Source organism: Budorcas taxicolor, chromosome 21 (assembly GCF_023091745.1).
Source record: "Budorcas taxicolor isolate Tak-1 chromosome 21, Takin1.1, whole genome shotgun sequence".
Lineage (NCBI taxonomy): Eukaryota > Metazoa > Chordata > Mammalia > Artiodactyla > Bovidae > Budorcas > Budorcas taxicolor.
In genome coordinates, this window is record NC_068930.1 from 10,418,686 (window position 1) to 10,434,423 (window position 15,738).

Here is a 15,738-nt window from a genome sequence, read left to right on the forward strand (position 1 = left end):
TTATTAAGAGCCTGAGGCGCTTCCTCTACCGGGGGTTTAGAAATTTCAAAGGATGGGGGTTGAGGAGGGAGGAATTAGGAGCTTGCGATGTTGAGCTGGCAGGAGAGTGGAAGCAACAGGTTCAGTACTTACCTTCTGTGCTCCTGCAGAGCCCTGGCGTGGGCTGAGGATGGGAATTTAGGAAGATAAGGTCTTACCATCTGTGGAGCAAGAGAAAGTGGATTTGGAGGACAGTTTAGATGCTTTTATTTAGGAGGGAGTGGGGAGAGGGCAGGGTGGTGGTGGGGGGATGATGAAAATACATTTAACAGGTTTTGCTTAGAGGAGAAGAGGTATGTTTGTGCAGTGGGAGGCGTGTGCAATTTGGAGGGAAATACCTGAATAGGCAGTTTCAGAATTGGAAAATGGGGAACAAAGCCATTTCGAAATTTCTGGTAGTATCAAAGCAGATTTGTGGATGGGTTATGGCAAGGGGTCCTGTGCTTTGAAGGTTTGAGATCCTTCTCTTTTCTGGGGAGTGTGTGTGTTGGGCTGGCGGGTGGGAACATCACATCACAGGGTGACTGGAGCCCTGGGCCCCAGGTCCTGGCATCAGCTCTCCGGGCTGTGAAGACAAGCGAAGCCAGATATTGATCTGAACTCTGAATTCTAGAGATGCTTTCAGCTCCAGCAGACGAGGAAGACTCCTTCCTTTGAGCGTTCATCTCATTTCAGAGATGCTCCCAGCTTGGTAGGGAAGAAAAGCAAAGTCATGCAGCCTAGACTGGGAGTGGGGTGTGAGCCCTAGGTGAGAGGTCTGAAGCAAAGCAAAGTCATGCAGCCTAGACTGGGAGTGGGGTGTGAGCCCTAGGTGAGAGGTCCTCCTGGGTGAACAGAAACCAAGGGGTCTTTGCCTTTCCCCGAGCCTGCCCCTTAAGAAGCACAGCATAGAGCCTGGCTCAGGCAATGAGCAAACGCTGACTTCAGCCTTTACCCTGGGTTTCAGGTCACTTTGATTGTTTGCAAAACATGTTCTCTCTTTGTCCCTTGCCAGCACTTGTTCTCTCTGTGAGTAGAACACCAGCGTCCTGAGGGATGTGTTTGTGGGCCATCCGCAGCTAGGGCGGTGGCCCTCTGCTCGGAGGTGAGGATGCCCCGGAACGCAGGTTTTCACAGGAAACTCGAGGAAGTTGCTACAGAGCTTAATCCACTGAAAGAGAAAACAGATGACCCTTTAATATTTTCAGATCTTTGTTTTCGGTTTATTCAAGTCCAGGATTTTGGAAGAAAAGATTTATGCTTGAGGAGTCTACCTTTTTTTTTTTTTTTTTTTTGAGTGATTTGGCCAGTTTGAGGTTTTGTAGTTTTAGGGAAACAGTTAAGAAGTTTACTTGGGGAAGGAGAATCCTGTGTTCAGAAAGTTGCTCCCTGCTGACCCCTTCCTTGGCAGGCATGCTTTGCACACTCCTGCCATGTGCCAAGCGTGTGCGTCACGGGCACACTCACTGGAGCCTGAGTGCAACTGGACCCCTTTTATGTTTATGGACTTTTTGTGCAAATTAGTCTTCGAGCCACAGGCAGAATGAAGGAATGATCCTCGGATGTGATTTCCAAGTTTGGGGCCTCATTTATGTTTTGCCTTGCCCTGCTTGTTTTTTTAAGATAAAGTTAGCTTGAGTGTTAAGTTGTTTCATCTTTCAAAGCAGATTCCCCTGAACCCTGTAAATCAGACTGTAAGATACAACGGGTGACGTTCAGGAGGCTGTTGAAAGATGGAGACGTGGGATGCAGGAAAGGTTGCCCAAACATCAAGCAGGACGGGGAGATAGGACCCGCCTCCCGGCACAAGCCAGGCTTGCTGTGGATTGTCTCTTGGTGGGCAGGGTGCTTGCCATGATGGCGGGGCGAATGAGTGACAGTGTCTGAAGGGAAATCCCTGGAATTTCCACCCAGCATTTCAGAGCTCACAGTAAGCTCTATCATATTTTGCTTCAGATTTCAGCTTTCTTAGAGCCCTAAGTGATGTTGGGTGGGCCTGCAGCAAAACCATTCACTTCATAATCTGAATAACACTCTGGGGGAAAACAGACTCCAAAAATCGGAAATGATACAAGGGAAAAATGATACTAGATATTTAATGGCTCAGAGAGCAAATAAAAAATTCACTCTCAGATGTTTTATTAATAGGAAAAGGCAGAAAACACCTGTGAGCCCATCTCTGTTGGGTATTTACAGAAACACAGAAACACTGAAACACTGTCAGCTCACAGTGTGTGCAGGAGATGCCTGTGATGGCACTTGAGTTGAACCAAGTATTACGTGTTATTTATGAAAGAGAGCGAAACCCAAAAACCTCAACTCAGCCTTTTAAAAATGGGGAGGAGTCTTATTAAACTTAAGAATCTTTCACTCACCCTTTCTGAAGTATTGAATCCGGGTTTTTCTCAGTCGAAATGGAGAAAATGATAGTTTCTAACACAACTGATTATCAGTATGAAATCTTAGCACTTTGCATACATTCTGGCCAGGTTCATAACATTTTTTATTAAATGTGCTGTCCCACCATCCACAAAAAATAAAAACGAAACAAAATATAAATATGAGCTGACAGAATTCTGTGAGAACAGCAAGTTTTGTTTAATAGTAATCTTTGCAAGGACATGCCAACATTCTACATTTGTGTGCTTTTCCAAGGCACTTTGGAATCATGAGATAGATTAAATATAAGTTCTGCAAATTTGGGGGTGTCGGTGTGTCCAGTTCTCCAAAAAGTGATTCTCATAAAGTTCGTGTGGTAATTCCATTAACCAGAATAGAAGGCTACCTGGGACACCGGTTCCTCCTCCTCTCCCTGTAACAGGGTCTACTGTACTTTGAAAGTCTGGTGGAGCTTTTGTGGTTTCTCCACAGTAGTAAAAATAATTTAACTCCAGGAAATGGAGCCAGCAATCGGATTAGATAACGGAAAAGAATAACGTGGTGTTCTAGCACAACAATATACTCCAAAATACACGTTCACCAGTCCAAAAGCGTGCCACCAGGAAGTAGCGAGATCAAAGGAAAAACGACCAGAGAGGCTGGAGGGTCATAAATCACTGGAAGGTTGTGATCCGTGGTGGCTGTTATTCATGCTCCTCGGGTAGATTTAATTACAGAAAAGGGGGAGGGGTGGGCAGGCATTTTTCTCTCTAGTCACCTAAAAACAATTTGCAGAGCACAATGCTATGTTTAAAAAGCACAGACAGCTTCAAGGGCTTAAACAAATTTAACTATGCGCTCAGAACTTAAGCTCCCAAGAAGAAAATGGACCAAAGATGTTGAGAGACAATTCATTTAAGAGGTACTGCGATGGGGTGGGGGTGAGGGTGGAATCCAGGTGACCCAAGGGACCCAGCCTTACTAGCAGCCAGTGAATTGAGTGGAGATGCCTTTTCCCCCTTCTGACATCAGGAAAGAAAGAAAAAAAAATGTAATTAGGGATCATTTTCCCCTCTTTTTAAGAAGACATGCCCCACCTTGAGGCTGTAGCAAAGAACGGTACTATGGTCCCCAGAAGAGTTTTGTTTTGTTTTGTTTTTTTTCAAAAGAGGTTTCCAAGGGGGCTTTGCAAAACTGTGAGGTGCTCGGCCAGATGGGTGTGCTCCAAGGGAGGCAGCTTTGGAGGGACTCGTTCGACACCTCTCAAGAGGCTGCAGCACAACTCATCTACGTGTGCAGGTTTGCGTGTCCCAGTCTCGATCCACACAGACTGTACTCCACGGCGACCCCACTCTTTCTGTTATCACTGTCTCCTGGTGAGTGGTTCCGTTGTTGACATACTGTATCCAAAACATTGCCGGTTTCTAAATAGTAGTTTCCCTGCGAGTGGCTGCCTTCAGTTGATTCGTTTAAATTACGTTGACATAAATATTTATGCATATGGAAAGGGGCTTTTTCATGTTTCGCTGAAGCATCGCACCTTTTGGACTAGCAGTTTCTACCGAAGTGAATAGGCAGCAGGGACGTGTGTGGCCGCAGTTGTGCAACATGGAGCTGCTCGTGGGCATGTGCGGTAGACAGAGTTCAGTAGCAATGATACTGGTCAACACCGGGAAGGCGTGTAATTGCCCAGAAATGGACCCTAACACCCGTTTTAAGAGATGCAGCCAAACCACAAAGCTGGAGGCCTCTCCCTCCGAGCTTGGTCTCCACTTGGAGAAACAGCCCCCAATTTGTCCCTGTGGGACACAGGCCTGCCTTGTTTGGAAATCAGCGAAGTTTAGGAGCCCACAATACCTCACATAACTCTGTGTACAGTAACGGGGAGTGGAAATAGGGCTGTGAGCACGCACAAGCCGACAAGTTATAAATATAGACTACTCTCTCAATTCCTCTTCAGTTAGTCATGAGGGGACAGTGTGAGTTTATAAACTTATAAGGAATATACAAACAGTTCCAAATTTAAAATAACTTGGAGTAATTTTTAAGTGTGTGAAAAGAATATATATATATATTTTTTTTCCACCCTGTCCATTTACGCGTCTGTGACAGCAGGTGCCTTGTGTACTCAGGCCTGGCGGTCACAGAACTGGGGAAGAGTCTCAGAAGAACTCCTCATCAAGTGGGGATGTTTCTCCTCCATTTTGGAGAAAGATTCAAGGAGAGCTGGAGGAGGGGTGAGAGGTGTGAGAGACCCTGTGCTCCCGTGTGGAGAAGCGGGCGCAGACCCCAGAGCAGGGGCAGGTCCACGCTCCCGCGTCTCTTTCCCTGGTTTTCCCTCCTATTAGAACTTGACTGTATCTGTAAAAAATTTTTATACAGGCTTCGAATGTGAGTTCAGCAGAAGGAACCTTTGGAAGATGTTAGAGTACATTAGGATAGTTTGATTTTCTAAAGAGGATATTCTGTTTTATAAACACAGAAGCAGTGGAAATCAGGCCCGCCCTCCCCTCTTAGAACCTGACTTTCTTTCTTTCCTTTTCCCTCCTTCTACTCTCTGGAGGCCTTTCTGTGAGACAGCATCGACTCCTCCAGAGGTGAGGGTCATGGGGACACCTCGTTTCCATCAGGCAGAGCCGGCAGGAGGCTCTCAGACTTGGGGACCCTTCCTCCACAGACTGTGTGGCTTCTCCTCTCATTTCCTGCTATCAGAGGATGACAAAGTTTAGTCAGCGTGACAGGTTCAAGTCTTTCTCCCTTTGGAACAGATCCAGACCGTGAATAGATCCTGGAGTCCAAATAGTTGATGGAAACATCAGCTTCTGGTCCCCATGCCTGTGTTTCTGTCACTGCACAGGAACAGCAGGGCTCGTGGGGCCAGCGCTGTGGCCTGCGGGTCACCAAAGTCAAAACTTAGGAAAGGAAAGGCAGGGGTGAGGGACCGACACACCACAGCGCAGACGAACCTGGAATATGTCGTCCCACGTGGGAGAGCCAGACCCAGAGGCTCACGTGGGCCCCGGGGACCAGTTTCGGAGCAGACACTCTCCACGAATGTTGGACTGGGGGCAAGGGGTGGCTTCCAGGATGATTCAAGCACATTGCAGTTATTGTGACCTTTACCGCTACTGCTGTTACATCAGCTCCGCCTCAGGTCATCAGGCATTAGATTCCCAGAGGCTGGGGACCCCTGGTGTAGTATATGATTCAGTCTGTATGAAGTGTTCAGAAGAGGCAGATCTCTAGCGACAGAAAGTTGATCGGTGATCGCCTGGGGCTGAGAGGGGCCACGGGGCAGGGGAGGGGTAGACAGCTTCCTCTTTGGGGTGATGTTTGTACAACTCTGTGAATATGGTAAAACCCACTAATTTGTACACTTTAAAGGGGTGAAATTGTGTCTGAGCTCTATTTCAGTCAAGCTGTTATGAAAATTGTGAGGGAAGAAAAAAAAATTACAGCACCCACAGTAACCAAAACCAGCAGTTTAGCCAAAGGAAGATTCCTGGCCTGCCTTCTGCTCCTGACTTAGCTTTTGGTGTGAACTGGGGTCCTGCACTGTGTCTGCACTGATGGCTGCTCTTTCTTTACTCCTCCTAATTAGCTCTTGACATTTTTAGTTAATAATGGTGCCCTGAATAACCTCCCTCCTGGCTTCTTAGTTGCCTTTCTTCTTTCTCTTCTGTTTTCTCAATAGTCCGCCCAGCACTGCATCTTAGATCCTGGAGACGACGTTGGTCCAGTGTTACTTTCTGTGGACGACCATTTCTTTTGCTCATTAATGAAATCCTCACAGATGCCTTTAGTAAGCTAGGATGAAACATATCCGCAAACATCGTAGCTTGCCTGTGTACCGTGTGTGCTAGTCAGCAGGGATCTACTTGGAACTTGGCTATTTCTGTGACCTTAGACTATATATGTTTATGTGCCCAACCAAGGGGAAGGCACAGACCTGTTTTTTCTTTTTCCTGACCAAGGTTGGAGGCTTGCTGAGACATAGCCGTTGGCAAAGAGAGTGAACTCTGGTTATCTAATCTCATGAGTAAGATTTGTTTGGGTGAGAAGGGTTCTGTGGGTCACTGAGTCTCCCCAGGTCTGGCTGCTCTGGCTCCTGACAGCACTCATATATGTGGCCGCCTTTGCCCCACAGAACGCGCCCTCGGCGCCTTCTACAACAGGAGCCGCTGCTTCACCATTGCAGCTAAGCACTGAGGACTGCTGATAGACTCGTCAGGGCTCAGCCTTTGAGAGAGAGAAGAATGTCTTTGAGAGTTCTATTTGCTGTAATCCAGTTAATAGAGAATCACTGCAGATGGTGACTGCAGCCATGAAATTAAAAGACGCTTGCTCCTTGGAAGAAAAGTTATAACCAACCTAGACAGCATATTGAAAAGCAGAGACATTACTTTGCCAACAAAGGTCCGTCTATCCAAGGCTATGGTTTTTCCAGTGGTCATGTATGGATGTGAGAGTTGGACTGTGAAGAAAGCTGAGCGCCGAAGAATCGATGCTTTTGAACTGTGATGTTGGAGAAGACTCTTGAGAGTCCCTTGGCCTGCAAGGAGATCCAACCAGTCCATCCTAAAGGAAATCAGTCCTGAATATTCATTGGAAGGACTGATGCTGAAGCTGAAACTCCAGTACTTTGGCCACCTGATGGGAAGAACCGACTCATTGGAAAACACCCTGATGCTGGGGAGGATTGAAGGCAGGAGGAGAAGGGGATGACAGAGGATGAGAGGGTTGGATGGCATCACTGACACAATGGACATAAGTTTGAGTAAACCCTGGGAGTTGGTGATGGACAGGGAAGCCTGGCATGCTGCAGTCACGGGGTCTCAAAGAATCGGACACGACTGAGCAACTGAACTGAACTCAATAATTAGAGGGCTTCCCAGGTGGCGCTGTTGGTAAAGAACCTGCCTGCCAGTGCAGACAATTTAAGAGACCCGGGTTCGATCCCTGGGTCAGGAAGATCTCCTGGAGCAGAGCATGGTAACCCACTCTAGTATTCTTGCCTGGAGAATCCCATGGACAGAGGAGCCTGGCGGGCTACTGTCCGTGGAGTCACAAAGATTCAGACACGACTGAAGCGACTTAACACACACGCCAAATAAATAATGAGTGCTTAGTGGGTACATCATCCTTACTATCACCTGCATGCTTGACCCTTCTCCAGAGCATCATGTTTTGTGTTTTGTCCTTCCTCCAGACTAAGCGGTTCACCTTAGGGGGAAGAAGAGGATGTTGAGACTGGTGGTTTATTTTTTCCTGGTAGATGCCAACTTGCAGAGAAAAGTGGCATGAGAAGAGCCCCCTAGCCTTTTGTTCTTGGACAGCAGAGCCTGGCGAGAACTTCATGCCAGCATGGAGCAGAGCAGGGGAAGAGCCCGTCACCCAGTCAGAGAGATCTGGGTTCCAAGCCCAGGTTTCCAGCTTGATAGTTATTCACTTGGATGGTTAATAGCCCTGGAAAGTTATAAAATCTCTGTGCTTCCATGTGGGCGTCTACCAATGAGCATAATGCTACTGCCCCATGTGATCGTTAACATTAAGTTAAATAATATATATAAAATTGAGTCCTGTGTTTAGACTCAGAACGCATTCATGTAGGAGAGACTCCAGCAGCTGTTGTGAAAGGAGGACAGGAGCGTTAGGTGGTTAGATGGTCGGAATGAGCTAGCTGGGTGTGACGATGGGAGTTACGTTGAAGGGCATACAGAAAGCCCCCGAGCATGCCGCCTCGGTCATGGAACACCGCCACTGGGCTCAGTGCCCTGGTACCGCAACTGTTCAGACTGCTTCTGCAGCCTTAGGTAAGTTGTGGACAGGTGTTAAGGAACAGTGATGTCCGTGTGTGTTGAATGAACTGTGGCTTGAGTCTGGCCTTCAGGAGGAGGCCAGGATCACAGCCTTGGAATTTTGAGACTGAGCAATTGTCCAGGGCTATTAAGAGTTCCAGACACCTGAATGAGGCCCCGAGGGAGCGCCCTATAGGAAAACGCATCCTGGGTGGGGGTGAGGAGGAGCTTGGTCAAGCGGGGTGCGGTCGGGCAGTAGCACTTTCTCTAAGGGAAGAACTCCGTGCAGCGCTGCTGTGAGGCTCCCCTAGGTTTCTGAAGAGCAGTGCCTCAGACACGCACGGGATGATGGCCTCTTAACTTTGTTTCATCTCTGAGGATTGGGGCTTGATGAAAGGCAGAATGTGGCTGCAGAATCCCTGGTGTGTTTGAACTGAGGCAGATCTAAGGGCTCCGGGAGCTTCCCACAGGAGGGTCTCTGCTCCTGCGTGTTCTGAAGCTACCTCCGGGCCCCTCGGAAGGAGTGAAGGCTGGAGAAGTCAGTTGATGGGAAGGCAGGGGTGAGGAGGGAGGTGTATCACTTCCTGCCCCCTCTGCATGCCTTGGTGCTGCAGAACGTCCATCTGCTGACCCAAAGATGCTCAGTCCAGGGTCCTTCCTCTTAGGAAGGAAGAGGACTTGAAGCTGCGTCTTGAAAACCCCTTGAAAGACTGCAAGGAGGAACTCCTCTGTGCACTCTGGACTCGGGAGAAGACGAGCTCTTTCAGGCTCACTAGTTAATCAGTTCAGGAGCCATGGTCTCTCTTTATTAACCAGCCTCTGCAGGCTTCCGAGAGCTCTGTTCTGGGGTTTTCCTGCGTGCCCCTGGGTGCCTTCCCCATGCTCTAGTGCTCATGCTAGCCTTGATGCTTCCAGCAGAGAAACTGAAGTTATCTTCAGGTTCTAACCATTACGTTGTCTCTTAGTCGGGCCACTACGATGATAGAATGTTTTCTCCTGCACAGGAGGTGGTTTCTTTGGCTTCAAGAAGAGAAAGGTTAGAGGGGACGCAGCTCTTCTTTCTGAATGTCTCAGACACAGGGTTACCACCCGATTCCTCTTAATGGCTACAGTTTTCCAGGCAGAGAAGCCGGCTAAAATGAACTGGGGTTTCTAGGCAGTGATTCTCTGGAGTTTTCTGGTACCAGTTTTCAAGATGGTCAAGACAGATTCTTCTTATCTTCCTTTTGAGAAAATTGTGCTTTACTCAGTATATGTATGTATGATATATAAATATATATACACATGCATACATATGCGTGTGAGTGGAGCTCACACACTGTTGTGCCAGGTTTATTTTCATTTTATTTCATGAGTCTTAGCATTTTCGTGTAAGCCTGCTTTTCCACGCTAGCTGACGTATTTAGAGAACTCCAGACTAAAACACCGGGGTGAGGTCGCTTCATCTTGAGCCCGGGAAGCCTCGTGCCTCCTCTCCTCTCTACCCCTTGGATGGTTTCTCTTCTTGGACTGGGGGATGGGGAGGAGTGTGTGCCTGAGGTCAAAAGGCAGGAGAGATGGAAGGGTACTTGGCAGGATGAAAGGCCATGGGCCCCGTGGCCCGAGGTGGGCTCTCCCTGACCCTCTCTGAAGTCCCTCACAGCTCCTGGAGATGGGACACCCTTCGGTCCAGCTGGGACATCCCGTCAAGGTGGCTCACCCACCTTCGTGGCTGAAAGGACCAGCATGGAGCTCCAAAAGTGGCAGGGCCTGCGGGCCTCAGAAACAGCTGTGGAGGCGAGCCTCTTTCTGCCCTCATGCCTCAACTCCTGCTGCTTGAGTTGATGAGCGAAGAGGAAGCAGTGAGGCCCAGCCTTGCCTCTAGGTCCTTGGGATCACGTTTCTGAGGCTTGGAAGAGGAATCCTGTAAATGCGTTATTATCCTTACTTAAGACTGAGCTTTGTGTTAGGTCTATCAAGGAGTGGAGCAGGGAAGACTAGAAACGTGGGACCCAGAATTCACAGGTGAATATACGGAAATCCACGTGGGCGGCTTATTTTAAGAGAACATAGGTGTCGGAAAGGCGCAGGGACTCCAGGCACTGCTGGGCCCTATGGGTGGTGGAGGCCTGCAGATCCCGGGTCCTACCGGGCTCCTCTGCATCCATCCGCTGACCGGGCCCCAGGGCGCGGCATCCATGCAGTCCCAGGATTTCCCCATCCGTGCTGCTGCCCCTTGTCTGCGCCACTGCCAGGGCTTACCAGCCCTTTGCTTGTCCCTCTTGTGTTCCCGCTGCCGTCCTCAGGAGCTGGGCTCTCTTACCTGCAGGACCGGGCCTGGCTGATGTCTTTAACGGTCAAAGGAGGCTTACCCATCCTCCCAGCGAGCTGGCTCAGAGGTGTCTGGAGGAGAGGCCTTGGGTGGGCTTCTGGCTATGCTGAATGGGGCACTGCTGTGAGTTCAGCGGACACAACCGGGGCTCCCCTCCCTTCCCCTCCCCATGGTGTCTGGTGGAATCAGCTCCTCTCCTGGCTAGGCAGGAAAACCACAAACTCTCTCTGGACCACGTGTCTCCCGGATGCACTTGGGAAGTTGAAGTGTATTTTCCTGGAGTTATCAGCCATTCACTCTAGTGCAGAGTGATGCTTGTCTCTCAGGAAAGGCACCCTCTTTTTATGCAGAACTGCAGTATGTCCCTTAGGGTACCCAGAAATACCTAAGAGAACCCTACACTAGTCTGGATTTTGATATAGAAACTTCACCTTATTTCAGCGTCCATGAACTGGTTCTGTCCTTTCGAAATCATTTGGGATAAAATGTTTGTGCTTTTTAAACTTTGTGTGACTAAGTGGTCCCTTTCCCATTTTTTTCTTCCGTGAAGAGGCTGAGTTCTCCATCGTCTCTTCCAAAATATGCTTTTAAAAATAGTTTCTCTGAAGTAAAGATTGTTAAAGAGCTTATTGGCAAGAAAAGAAAGAAACGTTTTTAAAATCCCTAGAAAGAATTTAATAAGTACAAGGACTCCAGGGAGGGAAGGAGAGAGTTAAAGCTTGATGTATGTGACTTTTTTCCTGTTCCCCAAAATGAAGATATTGAGCTTTTAAACGCAGTGCCTCATTTTTAGGGGATTGTGGCCCTGAACGAATCCTTTCAGTGCAGACGTGGGACCTGTTGTTAGCTGTCTCAACAGTTTACATAGGCGCTTGTTTTTATTGTTGGTCGTTGTAAAACTTCCAATGACTAGAAAGATCTTGGGGGCAAAATCCATTTGCTTCCCCCTGCGTGTATTTGTTAGTTTGTAGCACCTTCCATTTCCCTTTTATTCTTAGAAGCAGAAATGCCTGCATCACGCTAGGTGTGCTCCTTATTCATGGAAGCCAAGGAAGATGTTCCTTCCTCTCTCCCATAGCTCTGTGATTGGAAATTTGGTAACTGTACTAAATTTTAAGTTTTGGCACTCGTGCGGAGCAGCCATCCGTCTGCTGGCTAGACACACTGCCCGGGGCTTTTCAAGAAATCCCTTAATAGTCCTGAACACTAATAATATTTATATACATTGAGATGAGGCAAAATTTACAGCGGGCTTCTGGGGCTGGCTCCAGGACTCTCTAATCCTGAACTTCCGCGGGTTCTCCTGCCCGCCTCCCAGAGCCCTCGTGGACCGTGCTGCAGCCAGGGGAACTCTGGCTTCCACCCCTGTGTTTGTCCTCCAGCAAATGGTCCCCTTTCTCTCTCTCTCTCTCTCACTCCCCATCACACCCTGATTTTATTCCCCCGAAGTATTTGATACGTGTTTGTGCACAGTGGCGTCATGTAATGTGAAAGATCTGTGGTTGTGATTTGTGATCCCTTTAAGAGGAATTGTTCTGTCTAGAAACAGGATTTTACCTAATTTAAGCTTTACCGAAATTCCTTCTGAGGCAGCTCCCATTGCTGAAACAAAACCCTACCTCCCTAGCGCATGTGTTGCTGTGGCAGGAGTTGACTAACGGTGTAGTTCCATGCAGGGCACCCCTGGAGGGGTGTATGCTGCAGTGGACCGCTGCCCAGAGATGCCATTTCCAGTGGAACAGGGAGCAGGGTGCAAAACATTATCCACAGATACTTGGTTAGGTTTTTTTTCTCTTTCTCATACTGGAAATGCCCAACATTTACGTTTGAGTCTAAGCGTACACAGGGCATTTTTATATGTTTTTAAGTGCTTTTAGTCTTTAGCACTACATTAATACCTATTTGATATTGATGTCTGCTGCTCATCATTTTATTGATATGTAACATTTTATTTAAATTGTGAGCAAGGAAAAAAGGGTTTTACAAGTAGATATTGTTCCCAGTTAGTCTCTGATGATGAGCATAATACTCTTAGCCACTGTTCGTTCCTCCAAACACAAGCCTGGTGGTGGCTGACGGCCAGTGAGCAGCCCTGGGGCCTTCAGCACTCTGAACGGGGAGTGTGTGCTCAACATGGCAGGTCTGTGCTACGACAAATGAGCATGGTTTCTACAGTTACTTTCATTTTTAACCCTGTGAACCTCACAGATCGATTGTATTACGTGAACTCGGTAGGGACGGTAGAACATTTCTGCTCTGGCTTGATCCCGCTTCTTCTAGCACGACCCCCTCTGGCCATCATACCCTCTGAGCTGCTGCCAAACAACCTCTTTCTACCATGAAAATCAGACCGTTGTGTTCTCCTGCCCAAAATCTTCAGGGATGCCCACTGTCCACCACTGAGCCAGAGTGCCTTGAACAGGCTCCCAAGGCCTCTCTGAGCTGCCCTCCTTCTCTCTCCCAGCATCACTTGTTACTGGATCCCTGCCATCTTCACGAGCACCCACTTCTCCCATCGCAGCCACTTAATTGCTTTTACACATGATTTCATCTGTTCCTCAGCTTTTACCTTTCAGCTCCAGCCTTTCACACCTATGTGAAGCCTTCCTGGGCACCCAGGTACCCAAGGCAGGCTATGTACCACCACTTGACTCCTGTGCTTACATGGTATATTATCCACCCCTTAAGAACAGGGTCTGGCACACAGCTACAGTGCACACTCGATGAACAGTTGCTAGGTGGATGATTAAACGAAGGACAGGTAGACTTATTTTCCCTTGTTTTTAGTTTAAAAACCTGAACTTAGGATTTGCAAAGTTATTCTTTCTCTGGATCTTGGGCCTTGACGTTACCTGGATATTTTGAACTTAGTCATTTAATCTGTGATTACTAGATCACGTGTGATATCTGAGAGTCAAGTGTGTGGCCTGTGTGTGTGCATTTACTACGGATACAAGTTGGTGTTATCAGCTTCAAGATGATGCCTTCCACAGACACAGCATTTTAGGAACTCCTACAACAACATGCTTTTTTGCTGTGACTGGAGACAGTTACTCCTTGTAATTGATTGGGTAGATTAGCTTTTGGAAACAGCCAGAAATCATTGAGAGGCAATTCTAGTAAACAACAGTGACATAAACCAATAGTCACTGTCTTCTTTGCTCATACGTGGCTCTGAAGGCACTTAGCTGGCATTTGTTCAGCTGCGTCTAACAAATAGTAGGCACTTAAACACGACACAAGTTTCTTTCTTATTCCTGTAGAGGAGTCTAGAGGTAAGCGTCCAGGGTCAGCCTACTGGGTGCACAGTCGTGAAGGACCAAGTCCCTTTGATCTTGCTGCACTGTTCTTAATGGGCCACCTCATGGTCTATTATGGCTGCTTGAGCCTCAGCCATTATACCTGTACCCTAGCCAGCAAGGATGGCGGGCACACCCCCTCTGTTTGAAGCACTTTTCTGGGAAGTAAGTTCCACCCCAAACATTTGCTACTAGCTAGAGTAAACTAAATGTTTACTCACTAGCTAGAACCTAGGTTGCTTTTAGCTACAGGAGTGGCCGGGAGATGTAATAGCTAGCTAGGTTGCAAAATGCCCAATTAAAAATCAAGGTTCTATTACCAGAATAGAAAAGAATGAATAATGGAAGGTCACCTGTTTGTCTCAGTCAAAAGATGATCAGAGGAGAAACCTGCAAAAAAATTTTTAAGCCTGACAGTATCATGAGAATTTGTTTCTTCCGAGGTGACAGTATTCATTTGAATGTCCAAGTTCTGACAGCTGTTTTTAAATGTACCTTTTGGCAATAAAATAGGTACTCCTGCCTGCAGCTACCAAATGTGTATATTGGTACCAACTTAGCAGAGGACAGTTCAACCCAGCAAGGCTAACTCTGGAAATTGATTCTATTGAAATAATTAAGAATTCTCATGAAGACTGACTGCTTATTGTCCTAATAAAATGTTGGGAATAAATGAAATGCCTAATAGGAAGCTGATTACAACTTATGATGTGCTATACTACGGGGTGTGATGCAGCTGTTAAATTATTGTCGAAGTCACAGTATGTTATGCCAAAAAGTGCTTTTAGAATGACTTGATCCTTTTTTATAGATGTTTACATTTGTGTGTGCATGTACATGCATAGAGAATGATCCAGTGGGAGAGTCTTCATGGAGGTACTGATAAGGTGCCATTGTGGACAGGCAGACGAGGTGTTCAATGTAGTTTTTAATCTAATTTCTGATTTTCTTCATCTTTTTTATTATAAAGAAAAACGAATAGAATCTTCACTACTTAGTGAAGATGCATGTCAGAGTCAATAATCTACATATTTAAATAATTTTGTGTTTTCCAACTCGTGGAAAAAGTAGGAAGCAGATAATGTAAACCAGATTTCATAGTTTGTTGACTTACACTTTATTCTCTAGTAAGGCTAACGGAGAGTTAGTAAGGCACTTTTGCTAGTAAGGCACACTGCTCTAAGGCCCCTAGAGTGTGATCCTTGTGGCATTGTTATAGAAATAAATGCCAGCTCATCTATTTGGGACAAGACTTGTGGGTCTCTGGCTTTTTTAGATACTCCTTTCACTTATCTTTAACATAGAAGAGCTCACAGGAGATGGTTTGTAATGATATCTTATGGTCCTCTGGGCTGGAGACACTGCCCACCCATCCACTCTTATATGTGAGAAAAACCATCAGACATGGGGGCTTCTCTGTGATCTATTAGACTGTGGTACATGAATATGTTAATATCATTGTTTATCTGGGGTGAGACCTTTGGTATGATACAAACAGATGCAAACTTTTCTAAAGCTAATTTGTCCACCCGTATAGCATCACCTTTAGCACATTCTAGTTTTAATCATTTTAAAAATAAATGAGCATTTCTGCACACTATTTAAAGATATTTACAGATATCAGAAATAGGTAAAGATATTTCAGTAAGGAACACATGCAAAATGCAGATTGAGGAGCGCATATAACACCTTCTAAAGTAACAATAAACTGTATGGTCCACGTAGTGCTTCCAGAGGACCACCCATGCCACAGGTAACCTTCTAAGATGGGGGCTGCTGCCCTGTTTTGTAGATGAGAAAGAGGATCAAGGTCAGAGATCGTTAAGCACTCCTCCAAGACCAAAAAGAGTCAACTAGGAGAGGCTGAATGTTAAACCCTTCTCACCTGACTCGAAATGCAGAGTACTTGCTCCCTGCCCCAGCGAAATTCTCA

At 46.9% G+C, this 15,738-nt stretch overlaps 1 protein-coding gene across 1 annotated transcript in view; it reads left to right on the forward strand.

The window, feature by feature from the left end:
* IGF1R (insulin like growth factor 1 receptor) overlaps nucleotides 1–15,738 on the forward strand; it is a 314,862-nt gene that overhangs the window by 234,164 nt on the left and 64,960 nt on the right. The window lies entirely within an intron of this gene.